General features: G+C 44.3%; 1 protein-coding gene across 8 annotated transcripts in view; it reads left to right on the plus strand.

Annotated features, from left to right (window-relative positions):
* RHOT1 (ras homolog family member T1) overlaps positions 1-17215 on the plus strand; it is an 82234-nt gene that overhangs the window by 549 nt on the left and 64470 nt on the right. The window lies entirely within an intron of this gene.

Genomic DNA, 17215 nt, shown 5'->3' on the forward strand with positions numbered 1-17215 from the left:
ACCTCATCCCTTCGAAGGTTCTCTCCTTTTCCTTTTCAAACCCTGTCCTTCTGGGCCTCACAGTTTCCCAGGCCGCCTCCTTTCAGACCTTCTCGTCTTCCCCTGGAGATTCCCTTGTCACTGCCAGGCAGGTGCTGGAATAAGCAGACTGACCAATTGGGATTGCGTGAACCGGCTCCTGGGGAAGCTGGGGGAGGGGTGCAGAACTATTCGACTTGTGGGCAAGGTCAGGTTTCTGCATTTTTTTGGGCACTCGCAGTCTTCGCTCCCTTTATGCATTACATTAAGATGTGAGTAGTGGAAAGGGCCGGATCCTTTTTAGTAGTACTTGTACTTTGCATTGGACTAACTTCTGGTACTCGAGATATTTCCTCAAAAATTTTTTCTCAACTTCGAGTTATGCAAGCGTTCAATGAATTAGAATTATCTGGGAGGGTCCAATTATTGTTACCCTAAAGCCTAATCTTTGCCCTCTTTTTAAGCATTATTTATTCCGTAATTACTTGGTAGTTAACTTATTAATAACTATAGGCACACAGACATTTGGTATCTCCCCCCACCCAGAAATTTCATACTTTTCACCTTTTGAAAATATAATAAAGGAGAGTTGCCTCTGTCATTGACATGAGGACACAACAGCGGGGACTTCTTGTTATCAGTCTGCAAGTTATGTGACTCATGTGCTAGGACTAAAATAAGAAAGTGGGCCGGGGACAACTGGATTGTTTGTTTTAAAGTGTTAATACATTTGTTAATACTCTGCCATTGCTGTTTCGAAGCATTCTATTCTAAATCATTATTTCATTCTTAGTAACCCCTCAGGGTCACCATGATGGACTCCCAAGGAAAGTTAACACATTTTTTACCCTCTTCTGTAGCGTTCTTTGATGTTCATTGAAATTTCATCCACCTGCTGTTTGGAGAAATCTTCCTTAAGAATTAGAATTTAGGGGTAAGCTTAGCCAGCCATAGTTTACTTTTTGATTTGCAGTTGTAAATTTTAATTTTTATTTATAACTATATCTTAATCTGTATTTTTCACGGACTTCCTTGACAAAGTTCAGGAAGGTGTTATTTAACATATGATTCCTGCTTATGCTTTTGGAGCAAGGTAGGGAAAGTGAGTAGACGACTTGCTTAAAAAACCAGATCCTCAAATATATGATGAAATAGTTTGTTGTTGTTGTTGTTTTGAGACAGCGCCTCGCTCTGTCACCGAGGCTGGAGTTCAGTGCCGTGATCTTGGCTCACTGCAACTTCCGCCTCGCGGGTTCAGGAGATTCTCCAACTTCAGCCTCCCAAGTAGCTGGTACTAAAGGCACATGTCACCATGCCTAATTTTTTTTTTTTTTGTATTTTTAGTAGAGATGAGGTTTTACCATGTTGGCCAAGCTGGTCTCGAATTCCTGACCTCAGGTGATCTGTCTGTCTCAGCCTCCCAAAGTGCAGGGATTACAGGTGTGAGCCACCTTGCTTGGCCATGAAATAGTTTTATAGTATAATAATTTTTAATACTAATTTTTTAAAAAATAGAGTCTATGTTTTGGATTTATTTATTTATTTATTTATTTATTTATTTATTTTTTGAGACGGAGTCTTGCTCTGCCACCCAGGCTGGAGTGCAGTGGCCGGATCTCAGCTCACTGCAAGCTCCGCCTCCTGGGTTCACGCCATTCTCCTGCCTCAGCCTCCCGAGTAGCTGGGACTACAGGCGCCCGCCACCTCGCCCGGCTAGTTTTTTGTATTTTTTAGTAGAGACGGGGTTTCACCGTGTTAGCCAGGATGGTCTCGATCTCCTGACCTCGTGATCTGCCCGTCTCGGCCTCCCAAAGTGCTGGGATTACAGGCTTGAGCCACCGCGCCCGGCCTATTTTTGAATATAGGATCAATATTTTGAATATCGTTAGTGTGTAAAACATCTAAATAGGCTGGGTATGGTGGCTCACATCTGTAATCCCAGCACTTTGGGAGACTGAGGCAGGTGGATCACCTCAGGTTAGGAGTTGGAGACCAGCCTGCCCAACATGGTGAAATCCCATCTCTACTAAAAATACAAATATTAGCTGGGTGTGGTGGTGGATTCCTGTAATCCCAGCTGCTAGAGAGGCTAATGCAGGAGAATCACTTGAACCCAGGAGATGGAAGTTGCAGTGAGCTGAGATCGCACCACTGCACTCTAACCTGGGTGACAGAGTGAGACTGTCTCACACACACACAAATCTAAATAGAAGTGTTATACATACAAATAATATGTCATCCTTAGGACGTGTAGGTTAAATCACTAGCAGTATTACTTGGGCCGGGTGTTCTGACTCACGCCTGTAATCCCAGCACTTTGGGAGCCCGAGGCGGGAGGATCACGATGTCGAGATAGAGACAATCCTGGCCAACATGGTGAAACCCTGTCTCTACTAAAAATACAAAAATTATTTGGGCGTGGTGGTGCACGCCTGTAGTCCCAGCTACTCAGGAGGCTGAAGCAGGAGAATTGCTTAAAGCCGGGAGGCGGAGGTTGCAGTGAGCCAAGATCATGCCACTGCACTCCAGCCTGCGCAACAGAGAGAGACTCCGTCTCAAAATAAATAAATAAATAAATAAAAACATTAACAGTATTATTTAGGAATACATGAAAGGATTCAAAATTTGTTAGAAAACTTATGATCCACGTTCTGTAGAAAGCAATAAGAAAGTTGGTAAAACTATATGTATGTGCTAGAGTTTTCTGATTATAGTGAGCAACTTGACACAAGAGAAAGCATTAGTTTTTGAGAAAGAAACCTTTCTTTCCTTTTTCTTTCCTTCCTTCCTTCCTTCCTTCCTTCCTTCCTTCCTTCCTTCCTTCCGTCTTCTGGGCTGGAGTGTGGTGGCGCGATCTCGGCTCACTGCAACCTCTGCCTCCTGGGTTCAAGCGATTCTCCTGCCCCAACCTCCCGAGTAGCTGGGGACACAGGCGCGTGCCACCACGCCCAGCTAATTTTTTATATCTTTAGTTGAGACAGAGTTTCACCATGTTGGCCAGGCTCCTCTTGAAATCCTGACCTCGTGTTCCGCCCGACTCAGCCTCCCACAGTGCTGGGATTACAGGCGTGAGCCACTGCGCCTGGCCCTTTTTTTGTTTGTTTGTTTTTAAAGAGATGGGTCCTCACTATGTTGCCTAGGCTAGAGTTCAGTAGCTGTTCACAGGAATGATCATAGTGTACCACAGCCTCGACCTGTTGGGCTCAAGTGATTCCTCCTACCTCAGCCTGCAGAGTAGTTGAGACTACAGGTGATGGCCACCATGGTCAGCCACAGGAAGACACTTGTTTTTTCTTTTTTTGAGATCGAGTCTCACTCTGATGCCCAGGCTGGAGTGCAATGGTGTGATCTTGGCTCACTGCAACCTCTGCCTCCCAGGTCCAAGCGATTCTCCTGCCTCAGCCTCCCGAGTAGCTGGGATTACAGGTGTGTGCCACCATGCTTGGCTAATTTTTGTATTTTTAGTAGAGACGGGGTTTCACCATGTTGGCCAGGCTGGTCGAATACACTTTTCTTAAAGAATGGTACCAAAAACCTTAGGCCATCAATCATACATGTTATTTTTCACATTTAAAAATATTAGAAATAGAGTTACTCTTAATCAGAATATGTAATTTTAATTTTAAAGGCTGATATTTTGGGAGGAAGTGTTAGAAGCTTTACTTTGTGAGATTTAATGTAAGTATTTGGCAGCTGTTAGCCTAGGTGTATCACTTTTAAATGCTAGGTCTTGGCGGGGCGCGGTGGTTCACGCCTGTAATCCCAGCACTTTGGGAGGCCAACACAGGTGGATCACCTGAGGTCAGGAGTTCAAGACCAGTGTGACTAACATGATGAAACCCCATCTCTACTAAAAATACCAAACTAGCCAGGTGTGGTTTCCCATGCCTATAATCCCAGCTACTTGGGAGGCTGAGGCAAGAGAATGGTGTGAACCCAGGAGGTAGAGGTTTCAGTGAGCCGAGATCGTGCCACTGCACTCCAGCCTGGGCGACAGAGTGAGACTCTGTCTCAAAAAAAAAAAAAAAAAAAAAGCTAGGTATATTCTAGTATACCTGGAGTATATCTAATATCTTTTGACATTAGAAAAAAGTAGTGGTGATTTCAGTTATTACTTACCTGTTTGAGCGAGTCTAGTTTTCAGATGTAGTTTTAACATGGTTAATTGAGAGGAACAGGAAAAGCAAAGAAAAAGAAGTATTGTTGTAAAGCCTGTTCATTCATTCACTATCACTTCAGTAGTTGCACAGTGATATTTTGTTGCTGTCAGTGTCTTTCTCTGAACCATAGTAGCAGCATCATTCACCAAAGCTCTGAAATAGTTGTGAATGGTTTCAACATTATGTTGACTAAACCATTATGCTGTACTGTTGAGGTGAAATGGATCTTTTCTTGGCCCGCTTCTCATCTATCCAGGCTTTAATGCTAACTAATTGCTTAATGATTGTTTAGTGCTTAGATCAAAGAAGTTACTATTTTTATATATATATAAAGGTATTTATTTGCAAAGAAAGCCGAAGTGTTTTAAATATTATCTGCATCTTATTTATTTATTTATTTTTAGATGGAGTTTCGCTCTTGTTGCCCAGGCTGGAGTGCAATGGCGTGATCTGGGCTCACCGCAACCTCCACCTCCTGGGTTCAAGCGATTCTCCTGCCTCAGCCTCCTTAGTAGCTGGGATCACAGGCATGTTTCACCACGCCTGGCTAATTTTTTGCAGTTTTACTAGAGACGGGGTTTCACCATGTTAGCCAGGATTGTCTTGATCTCCCAACCTCAGGTGGTCCGCCCACCTCTGCCTCCCAAAGTGCTGGGATTATAGGCATGAGCCACCGTGCCTGGCCCGCATCTTAATTATTGAACAAACCAAATACAAATCAGACCAAATCAAAAGTCAGCTACTATTCCTTAAACAAAACAACATTTTGCCAGGTGCAGTGGCTAACGCCTGTTATCCTAACACTTTGGGAGTCTAAGGTGGGAGGATTGCTTGAGCCTAGGAGTTAAAGATCAGCCTAGGCAACATGGAGATTCTCCATCTCTACATAAAATAAAATTTAAAAAAATTAGCTAGGCATGGTGGCACACACTTGTGGTTCCAGCTACTTAGGAGGTTGAGACAAGAGGATTACTTAGGCCCAGAAGGTTGAGGCTTTGGTGAGCCATGTTTGTGCCACTACACTCCAGCCTGGGTAAAGACCCTGTGTCAACAACAACAAAAAAAACAAGGCCAGGCACGGTGGCTCACACTTGTAATCCCAGCACTTTAGGAGGCCGAGGCAGGAGGATAGCTTGAGCCCGAGGAGTTCGAGACCAGCCTGGACAACATAGCAAGACCTCGTCTTTACAGAAAATAGAAAAAATTAGCTCGGCATGGTGGCACATGCCTCTAGTCCCAGCTACTTAGGAGGCTGAAATGGGAGGATTGCTTGAGCCTGGGAGGTCAAGGCTACAGTGAGATGAGATTGTGCCATGGTGCTGTAGCCTAGGTAATAGAACAATAGCCTCTCTCAAAAAAATAAAAACAGACTGGGCATGGTGGCTCATACCTGTACTGCCAGCACTTTGGGAGGCCGAGGCAGGTGGATCACCTGAGGTCAGGAGTTCGAGACCAGCCTGGCCAACATGGTGAAACCTTGTCTTTACTAAAAATACAAAAATTAGCCAGGCATGGTGGTGTGCGCCTGTGATCCCAGCTACTCGGGAGGCTGAGGCAGGAGAATTACTTGAACCCGAGAGGTGGAGGTTGCAGTGACTGAGATCATGCCACTGGACTCTAGCCTGAGTGACAGAGTGAGACTCTGTCTAATATAAATAAACAAACAAAATTTTTAAAATCTGATGGGCATAGTGGCTCATACCTGTAATCCTAGCACTTTGGGAGGCCAAGGCAGGCAGATCACTTGAGGTCAGGAGTTCGAGACGAACCTGGCCAACATGGTGAAACCCCGCCTCTACTAAAAATACAAAAATTAGCCGGGTGTGGTGGCACACACCTGTAGTCCCAGCTACTCTGGAGGCTGAAGCAGGAGAATCGCTTGAACCCTGGAGGAGGAGGAGGAGGTTGCAGTGAGCCTAGACGTGCCGGCCTGGGCAACAGAGCAAGACTCTGTCTAAAAAAAAAAACACTTTAATAGTGCACCCACACAGCTGGCTGAGGTGGCTCATACCTGTATTCCAAGCACTCCGGGAGGCTGAAGCAGGAGGATCACTTGAGGCCAAGGAGTTCGAGACCAACCTGGGCAATGTAATGAGATCCTGTCTCTACAGAAAATTTAAATATTAATGGTTGGGCACAGTGACTTGCTCCTGTAATCCCAGCACTTTGGGAGGCTGAGGCAAGAGGATTGCTTGAACACAGGAGTTTGAGACCAGCCTGGGCAACATAGACCCCGCCTCAAAAAAAAAAAAAAAAAAAAAAAACCACAACACTGTTAGCTAGGCAAGGTGGTTTGCACCTGTAGTCCTAGCTACTGTGGAGGCTGAGGTGAGACAATTGCTTGAACCCAGAAGGTCAAGGTTGCAGTGAGCCATGATCACACCACTGTACTTCAGCCTGGGTGACAGAGCAAGACTCTGTCTCTTAAAAAAAAAAAAATTAATTTTTAATGGCTGGGCGCAGTTGCTCATGCCGGTAACCCCAACACTTTGGGAGGCCAAGGTGGGCAGATCACCTGAGGTCAGGAGTTTGAGACCAGCCTGACCAACATGACGAAACCCAGTCTCTACTAATAATACAATAATTAGTCAGCTGTGGTGACATGCGCCTGTAATCCCAGCTACTCAGGAGGCTAAGGCAGGAGAATGACTTGCACCCAGAAGGTGGAGGTCGCAGTGAGGTGAGATCACACCACTGCACTCCAACCTGGGTGACAGAGCGAGACTCTGTCTCAAAATATAAAAATAAAAATAAATAGTAAGCAGGATAGTTTTCATTTTAATGGAGTCTTCTTTTTAAATTAAATTGAGATATATTTGTTTTCTACTAGTTAAGTTCATTAAGAAAATGGAACTGTTATCTTCTTTTAAAATGGATCTGGCAGCTCTTTAACTGGTTTGTCTAACTCTGATTATCATTGCAACCTCTGCCAAACTAGTTCAAACTTCCATTGGCTTTGGCTTTGAATTTTGCAATATCTCCCTTAACCAGTCTTTCTGCTCCTGCTTTCCTCCATTTTCCACGGAGCAGGCAGATTCATCTTTATTTTTTTTATTTTTAATTTTTTTACCCTGGAGTATAGATTCAAGCTGTCCTGAATATATACTCCCAGATTCATATTTAGAAAGTATCTCAGATTCTGCTATGCCCCCTAAAAATCATCTAATGTGCCAGGTGTGGTGGCTCATGCCTATTATCTCAGCACTTTGGGAAGCCGAGGCAGGAGGATCAGTTGAGCCCAGGATTTTGAAACCAGCCTGGGCAACATGATGAAACCTCATCTCTACAAAAAATACAAAAAATTAGCTGGGTGAGGTAGCATGCACCTGCAGTTCCAGCTACTTGAGAGGCTGAAGTGGGAAAATCACCTGAGCCCAGGAGTTTGAGGCTGCTGTGAGCCGTGACTGCACCCCTGCACTCCAGCCTGGGTGACAGGGTGAGAATCTGTCTCAAAAAATATATGTATCATCCAATGATTTCTACTTTCACTTAGAATAAAGCCCAAACTTCTTCTTTTTTTAATTATACTTTAAGTTCTAGGGTACATGTGCACAATGTGCAGGTTTGTTACATATATATACATGTGCCATGTTGGTGTGCTGTACCCATTAACTCATCATTTACATTAGGTATATCTCCTAATGCTATCTCTCCCCGCCCTCCTCAAGTCCAGACTTCTTAATGCAGTCCTATAAGGCCCTCCACAATCTGGCCCTTCCCTTTTATGCTACTCTGTCCTTCATTGCTCTCTCTATAAGAAGGCTCTGACCTAGGCATTATCCCCATAACCATGTATATTTGTACATTTGTTGTCCTGACTCTTGGGCTAGAAAAGAATCGTCATGAAGGCAGGGGATTTGTCTTCCTTCTTGCTGTATCCCCAGTGGCTAGAGTAGACCTGGCACAAAAGAGGCACTCAGGTATTTCTTGAAAGAATGAATGAGTTCAAGCTAGTTCACTTTGTTTAGACTTTCCTTGTTTTCCAGCCATTCCTCTCTGTCATAAAAATGGGATCATTTTTCTTTCTTTATTATTATTATTTTTTTGAGACAGGGTCTTGCTCCCAGGCTGTTTGTTTCCCAGGCTGGAGTACAGTGGTGCCATCTCGGCTCACTGTAACCTCAGCCTCCCGAGTAGCTGGAATGACAGGCGTGCGCCACCATGTCTGGCTAATTTTTGTTGTTGTTGTTGTTGTTTTTTCTTAGTAGAGACAGGGTTTCACTATGTTGACCAGGCTGGTCAACCTCAAGTGATTCACCCACCTTGGCCTCCCAAAGGCTGGGATTATAGGTGTGAGCCACCATGCCTGGCCTGCTCTTTTTTCATTTTTTTGAGACAGTCTCACCCTGTCATCCAGGCTGCAGTGCAGTGGCGCAGTCTCGGCTCATTACAGCGTCAGCCTCTTGGTTTCAAGTGATTCTCCTGCTTCAGCCTCCCAAGTAACTGGGATTACAGGCGCACGCCACCATGCCTGGCTAATTTTTGTATTTTTAGTAGAATACAAAAATACACCATGTTGGCCAGGCTGGTCTTGAACTCCTGACCTCAAGTGATCCACCCACCTTGGCCTCCCGAAGTGCTGGGATCATAGACATGCGCCACTGTGCCTGGCCTAAGATCATTTTAAAGCCATATTGCTAATCCCTGCACTTGCGAGGTCAAGGCAGGAGACTTGCTTGAGCCCAGGAGTTTGAGATTGACCTGGGCAACATAGTGAGACCCTGCCTCTACTTTTTTTTTTTAACCTATTAAAAAAACAAAAGCCACATTGCTTTCCATTCTGGTCTTTGTTGGAATGATATTTAAAGATTAAACTGTCCAGGTGCAGTGGCTCACGCCTGTAATCCCGCACTTTGGGAGGCCGAGGCGGGTGGATCACAAGGTCAGGAGTTCGACACCAGCCTAACTGACGTGGTGAAACAGGCTGGAGTGCAGTGGCATGATCTCGGCTCACTATAACCTCCACCTCCTGGGTTCAAGTGATTCTCTTGCCTCAGCCTCCCTAGTAGCTGTCTCTACTAAAAATACAAAAATTAGCTGGGCGTGGTGGTACGCGACTATAATCCCAGCTACTCAAGAGGCTGAGGCAGAAAATCACTTGAACCCAGGAGACAGAGGTTGTGGTGAGCTGAGATCGTGCCACTGCACTCCAGCCTGGGCGACAGAGTGAGATTCCGTCTCAAAAAAAAAAAAAGATTAAACTGCTCCAGTTTCAATTATACTGTGTTTACTACCTAGGTAATATTCTATAGCCAAGGATATTCAAACACCCATTGTGGTGAAATGGATCTTTTCTGGGCCCACTTCTGATGCATGCAGGCTTTAATGCAAATTGCTTAATGAGTATTTAGTGCTTAGATAAAAGAAGTTAGGCTGTCTTTAAATGCAGAGAAAGCCGAAGTTCAAACATCCCTGGCCATAGAGTCCATTCTGCATAAAGAGTCTGTTCTGTACATACAGAGTCTTTTCTATATCATCCTCACGTATGTATTGAAACCTATTCTCTGCTGCCTTTTTTTGCTGCACCAGTTGGTTACTAGTGTTGATCTCGTTTGAAGGAGAGGGATAGCTGAGCAATAGCTTTTGTTCTGCAGGCCACATCATCTGCATATGGGCAATGAAATTGTCCTCTGGAACAGTGTTTAGCTATTTCGCCAAATGCTAAAGTTTTCCAGTTAAAAATATAACTCCATAGTTACCCTCCTCCCCCCAGTGTATTCTAATTTCAATAACTTAGGAAGAGCCAACAAGTCTTCTTACTAAAGAAACATAAAAATGAAGAGTAGGTCTCTTTGCCACTTGAAGCAGGGGGTGTTTGTTATCAAGAAAAATAGCCAGTATGGGGTAGAGTGGTAATTGGAACCAGATAATGTTATTTCTGCTTCACGAATATTAGGAATTTGCTGTCATTTGAAACTAGATGTTCAAAAGATGTGATGAAAAGACAAATTTGTAGCCTGGATAAATCTAGATAATTTGTTCTATAGTGATGAATTATGTTTTCCATGGATGACCTACTTAGAAGCATGGAGTCTCAGAACTGTGGCATATTCTATTGAACTGGATTAGAAGGCCTTCTGTCCTTGCGGATAATTGTGGTCTTCCTTTTAGTTTTTATAGATTACTTCAATATTTCTCAGGCAAAATAGAAGAAATAGAGGCCATTAGTCGGTTGGCTAATAAAGGATAATTTTTGTGTCCTCTATATTAATAACATACTAAATGTTTGCATCAAATGTATTTATATTACATTTTATACATTTTATTATAAATTTTACTTGTAATTATTTGTTACAAATTTTATTATAAAATACAATGTTTTATATGCATTTGTCCTATAATTTTTATAATAAATATAAAGTTTAATTAGTACAATTTAAGAAGAGCTTGGGATTTTTGTCTCCTCATAAACAATCTTTATTTTCTGAAGCAGTTAAAAATACATAGTGTTTATATCATATTTGCCATTATTAAGATACCTTTTTGATTTTAAGCATATTTAAATAGTTTTTAGAATTTAATATTCTAAAATGTTTCGTTATCTTTAAGGCACTCTTATTTATTTCTCAGTTAAAATTAGCGTAGTCTGGGTATGGTGGCTCATGCCTGTAATCTCAGCGCTTTGGGAGGCCAAGGCAGGTGAATCGCTTGAGCCCAGGAGTTCCAGACCAACCTGGGCAACAGAGTGAAATCTCGTCTCTAAAGTATATGTGTGTGTGCGCGCGCGCGTGCGTGTGTGTGTGTGTGTGTGTATAAAGAGAGAGAGTGTGTGTATGTGTGTGTGTGTCTTGCTTTGTTGCCCAGGCTGGAGTGCAGTGGCATGATCTCGGCTCACTGTAACCTCCACCTCCTGGGTTCAAGTGATTCTCTTGCCTCAGCCTCCCTAGTAGCTGGGATTATAGGCATGCGCCATCAGGCCTGGCTAATTTTTTGTGTTTTTTTAGTAGAGATGGGTTTTGCCATGTTGGCCAAGCTGGTCTTGAATTCCTGGCCTCAGTTGATCCAGGGAGGCCTCAGTTGATCCAGGGAGGCCTCAGCCTCCCAAAGTGCTGGTTATTACAGGTGTGAGCTACTGCACCTGGCCAAAATATTAATTTTTTAAAAAATAGCTTAAAAGTGGCTTTTACACTTGCTGCTTTATTATTCCTTTGATAGTCTCACATAGGGTTAGGTAGGCAGGCCCTAAGGAGAGGAAAAAGCCCTAGTTTAGATTCACTGAAGCATTTTTTAACCAAGTCACATTTGTCTGATCCTTTATTAAAATAGCTGTTATTTCACTGCCCTTCCAAAAGGAAATACAAAAATGATACTGATGAAAATAAGGATGAGGTGGATTGCTCATCCCAGCATCTTTGGGAGCCGAATGGCGGATCACAGTCAGAGATCGAGATCATCTCTACACCTCGGTGAAACCCTCGCTCTCTACTGTGGCTGGGGCCAGCCGGAAGTAGGGATGCCGGGTTCTCAGCTACTGGGAGGCTGAGGCAGAGAACTCGGGAGGCGGAGCGTGAAGGACAGCCACCGCACCCAGCCCGGCGACAGAGCCGGAGACCGCCTCAAAAAAAAGAAATGCGCTTATTTTTTTTTCCCCTAAATTGACTGTCATCTGTCTCTCTTGCTCCAATTTTGAACTTTTGCTGCTAATGATCTTTTTTTTTTCCATGTATAAGAGGCAAGAAGACCTCTTTTCTGTTTTGTTTTTTTTTTTTGAGACGGAGTCTCGCCTGTCGCTTCAGGCTGGAGTGCAGTGGGCCGGATCTCAGCTCACTACAAGCCCGCCTCCCCGGTTCACGCCATTCTCTGCCTCAGCCTCCCGGTGCAGCTGGGACTACAGGCTACCACCTCGCCTCGGGCTAGTTTTTGTATTTTTAGTAGAGACGGGTTTCACCGGTTAGCCAGGATGGTCTCGACCATGACCCAGGATCCAATCTCGCCTCGGGCTTCCCAGTGCTGGGATTTCATATGGCTTGAGCCATCATACCAAGTAAGAAGACTTTTCTAAATGGTCCATATTTATTAGTACTCTGGTCAGAGAAATCCAAAGTCTACCATATTGGAGGTTTTCTGGATGCTTTATCATACTGGGCCAGGTTTGTGCGGGAGATAGGCCTACACCTGGACCAGCAAAGGTGCCGAGAGAGGAACCCTGTCCTCCTACCTGGTACTTTGTGAGTGAGAGATACTGATACAAACAGTGGAAAGAATAGCTGGATATCTCATTCTTATCAGGAAGATTGTACAGACTGTACAGTTCTATGATTTGGGATATGTCATAGGCATCAGAGTACAAAGCAGGAAGTGAGGCCACCAGCCTCTCCCACTGAGTATCTTGCATTTAGAAGTCACTTGTGGGACTCTCAGTGAAAGTAGAGTTCCATGCCCAGTTGAAAGAATCTAAGGGCTGAGGTGGAAGGGAGCTGTAGAAATCTGAAACCACACGAGAAAAAGCATAAGGATTGGGGGATGTTCTGGGGGAGGTGGGCACATTCTTCTTGGATGGAAGGTATCTGGTTTGGTTGCTTTGCTGATTGCTGCTGCTGCTTCAGTTTGAATCACCGGTTCCTAAACCAAACCGGGGAGTGGGGGAAGAGAGGAGATTGTGGTCTGTTCTTGGAGAAGGCATTCCAGGCTTCTCCTGAGTGAAAACAACCAGGTTATCATCTTCATGTCCTCTCCAATTCACCATGACACTGTGTTCTTTACTTTTGACTCTGGTAGGTTGAGTTTCAAAGCTAGTTTCTCCTGAAAATTTCTATCTAGGAACATGGTCTGGCTAAACAGAACTTCCTAAGCTCTTCATACTGTTGGCGGGTGAATTAAATATGTTCTTGATGCTTTCTCCATATTGCTGTAGTCCCACCTTCTTGGAGGCTAAGGTGGGAGGATCACTTGAACCTGGGAGGTTGAGGCTGCAGTGAGCCAAGACTGCACCACTGCACTCCAGCTTAGATGACAGAGTGAAACTGGGACTATCTGGATACTGTGGTGGTATCACTTTCATGTTGGAATCATTCCTGTTGATGAAAGGGTCTGGCTGGGGATTCTCTGGGGCCATTCTGTTCATCATGGTTTCTGAAATCTGTCATGAATCCCCTTAGACGAACCATTTTCAGTCCTGCGTGGTGTGTCTCTCTCTCAATGAACTTTTTTAAAAAAGGAAATCACAGCCTGGCGCAGTGCCTCGTGCCTGTAATCCCAGCACTTTGGGAGGCCGAGGCGGGCAGATCACAAGGTCAGGAGTTCAAGACCAGCCTGGCCAACACAGTGAAACCCCGTACCTACTAAAAATACAAAAAATTAGCCGGGCATGGTGGTGGGTGGCTGTAATCCCAGCTACATGGGAGGCTGAGGCAGGATAATTGCTTGAACCCGGGAGGTGGAGGTTGCAGTGAGCCGAGATCACGCCGTTGCACTCCAGCCTGCGCGACAGTGCAAGACTCTGACTCAAAAAAAAAAAAAAAAAAAAAGGAAATCACTCTTGGATTTTAATGTGGAAGAGATTCATGTTCTTTGATTTTTAAAAGGTCTTTTATTGTACAATTACTTCACAAACTAGATGGTATTTTTTATAATGTACTGAGTGCTGAATTACCTCAAATTCTTTTCTAGATGAGGCAGGATGTAAATAAATTTTTTAAAATCACACTTTAAAAGATAGTGACTGATATAAATAAACAGAATTGCCCCCACTCTTTGTTACTACTGTGTTGTGTGTCTGTATGTTCAAGTGTGAGTAAAGCTACTTGATTGTTGTCGCCTTTACGACTGCCGAAGTGTTTTCTTTCCTGTCTCTGAGGCCTGCCCTGCTGGAATAGACCTGGTGGCAGGTTTATACTTTGGCAGCAGCCTGCTGCTACACAGGCAGCCAGAACTGCCCTTCAGACTAATGAGCAGAGCTGTGAAGAAATCTGAATTTCCTCATAATGTTTGTTGTCTGTTCTGAAAATATCACTGCAGATCTAGGGAGTCCATGGGAAAAGCAGAAGGGGACTGTGACTGGGAAAAAGGTTGTTCTAATGAGTTTTAAGAAGAGATGAGGGTCTTTTCTCTCTTGGACCTTCAGGCCCCCACTTGGGTTTCTAGCAAGCAAATTTTTCATTTATTTTCTCTTATAAAGCCTTTTAAAATAAATTTCCACTCCTGCTCTGAAAAAAAAAAAGAAGAGAGTTGAGGAAGAATGGATGAGTTTTAAGGGCCATGGTGAGGGAGGGAACTTCAAAGGGAACAAAACATATCTTGAAAGCCTGGGCTGGGCGTGGTGGCTTATGCCTGTAATCCCAGCACTTTGGGAGACCGAGGTGGGCGGATCACGAGGTCAGGAGATGGAGACCATCCTGGCTAACAAGGTGAAACCCCGACTCTACTAAAAATACGAAAAAAATAAAATAAATAAATTAACCGGGTGTGGTGGCGGGCGCCTGTGGTCCCAGCTACTCGGGAGGCTGAGGCGGGAGAATGGCGTGAACCCGGGAGGCAGAGCGTGCAGTAAACCGAGATTGCGCCAGTGCACTCCAGCCTGCGTGACAGAGCGAGACTCTGTCTCAAAAAAAAAAAAAAGCCTGAATTTTGCTAAGAAATCCTGTGTGATTGGGATTAAGGAACAAGTGCTTTCTTGGAAACCAGTAGACTTTCAGTGTTTGGGGATCGGCTTAATTTTGATCACATTATTTATCTTTTTTTTTTTTTTCTTTTTGAGACAGGGCCTCACCCTGTTGTCCAGGCTGGAGTGCAGTGGCATGATCATGGCTCACTGTAGCTTCGACTTCCTGGGCTCAGGTGATTCTCCCATCTCAACCTTCCAAATACCTGAATATAGGTATGCATCACCATGCCTGGCTAAGTTTTAAATTTTTTGTAGAGATGGAGTTTCACCGTGTTGTCCAGGCTGGTCTAGAACTCCTGGGCTCAAGTGATGTGCCTGCCTCAGCCTCCCAGCATGCTGGGATTACAGGTGAGAGCCACCTCACTTGGCCTGTTTAATGTTTTTTGAACTGTGGACTAAAAGGTCGATTTTTTTTTCTTTCTAAAACTGGTGAGGGCCTTAGAGTGCTAGAACATGAGCAAAATTTTAAAAAGATAATTCTGAAAAGGGGATTATGAGAAGAATCAGGGTCTTAAGCATATTAAGGTAGGCACATTTCTTAAGGACCTAGAGTGGGACTGAATTATTGAATGTCAGCTTCATTTTTGCCATCCTTAATATAGTAGATGAAGGATGAGAATATAGAGATATTTAAAATATCCAGGTAGCTGGGCTCTGTGGCTCATGCCTATAATGCCAGCACTTTGGGAGGCCAATGCAGGAGGATAACTTGAGGCCAGAAGTTTGAGACCAGTCTGGGAAACGTAATGAGAACCAACGTGCCAAACACTTTTAAAATTAGCTGGGTATGGTGGTATGGTCTTAGTCTCAGCTACTTGGGAAGCTATGAGGACCTGAACCCGCGAGCCCCAGTTTTGTTTCATGACTCCTGCAAACTGCAATTCCTACCCACACCAGCAGACTCTCAGTCTCAAAAAGCACAGGCTGAAAGGTGCCACGGCTCATGCCTGCAACTCCTGTGCACTTGAGAGCTGGGCGCGGCAGACTCACTTGAGCCTGGGTTTGAGGCCAGCCTGGGCACATAGGAGACCTCCCCATCCTACAAGAAACTAAAAAAAAAAAATTGGCTGTAAGTGCAGCACCATGCTTGTAAACCTGTACTTGGGAGGCTGAGGGGTGGACTCAGTTGAGGTCAGGAGTCTCGAGGCCACCCTACTACCATGGAGAAACCCTGTTCTTACTTTGTAACATAGGGGAATTAGCTGGGCATGGTGGCATGTAATCCCAAGAGCCCGGAGGCTTAAGGTAGGATAATTCTGCTTGAACCTGAGGAGGCTGGCAGTGGCTTCTAGGATTTCAATAAAAGCCATGCACTGCAGCCTGGACAACAGAACAAGATCCTGTCTCAAAAAAGAAAAGAAAAAGAAAAACAGAAGTATGGTAAGTCAGGGACTATCTTTCTGTGTTGCTAGCATTAAATACATTTTCTTTCTTTCTTTCTTTTTTTTTTTTTTTTAGTTTTGGTTGCCAGGGAGGATCCTAACACATTAAAAAAATTTTTTTTGAGACAAGGTCTCACTCTGTTGCCCCAGCTGGAGTGCAGTGACTCAATCATGGCTCACTGCAGCTTCGACTTCCCAGGCTCCAGGGATCCTCCCACCTTAGCCTCCCAAATACCTGAGACTATGGGTGTGCACCACCATGCCTGGCTAATGTTTTATTTTCTGTAGACATAGGGTCTCACTTTGTTGTTCAGGCTAATCTTGAACTCTTGGGCTCAAGTGATTCTCCCACCTCAGCCGCCCAAACTGCTGGGATTACAGACATGAGCCACTGCATCTGGTCTAAGTGTGTTTTTAACTTATATTTTCAACTTGTGATGGGTTTATGGGGAAGAAATCCCATCATAAGTGAAGGAGCATCTGTGTTTTGCTTCCATCGTGCATAATCATCTGGAATCAGGATGAACTACTATGAATGTTGACAGGAATACTACCTTGAGCTAGCTGGCGGTTTGGGGTTGCTGGAACCTTAAGCAAGGGCAGGATGAATGTAGTTATTTAAGGAAAAAGGGTTATGAAGTGTTGCACGTAAGTTGGCAAGACCTGAAAATTCTGGGACCCAACATTGGCTTGGTGAGTTTTACTTTGTTCTTGCAGCTAGACGAACGTTTCTGCCAAATCACTTTCCCACACACAGTTAAAACAGATACAGTTTGCAGATCTCTCTGCCATTTCTAGGGTACTATATCTTACCTAGTGTTGTGTGAATGTGTGTTTTGAGACAGGGTCTCACTGTGTCACCCAGCCTGGACCAGCCTGGTGTGCAGTGGTGTGATCATGGCTCACTGCAGCCTCAACCTCCTGGGCTCAGGTGATCCTCCTACCTCAGCCTCCCAAGTAGCTGCGACTACAAGCACACGCCATCACGCCTGGCTAATTTTTAAAATTATTTTTGGTAGAGACGGGGTCTCGCTGTGTTGCCCAGGCTGGTT

Source organism: Papio anubis, chromosome 17, assembly GCF_008728515.1.
Source record: "Papio anubis isolate 15944 chromosome 17, Panubis1.0, whole genome shotgun sequence".
Classification (NCBI taxonomy): Eukaryota; Metazoa; Chordata; class Mammalia; order Primates; family Cercopithecidae; genus Papio; species Papio anubis.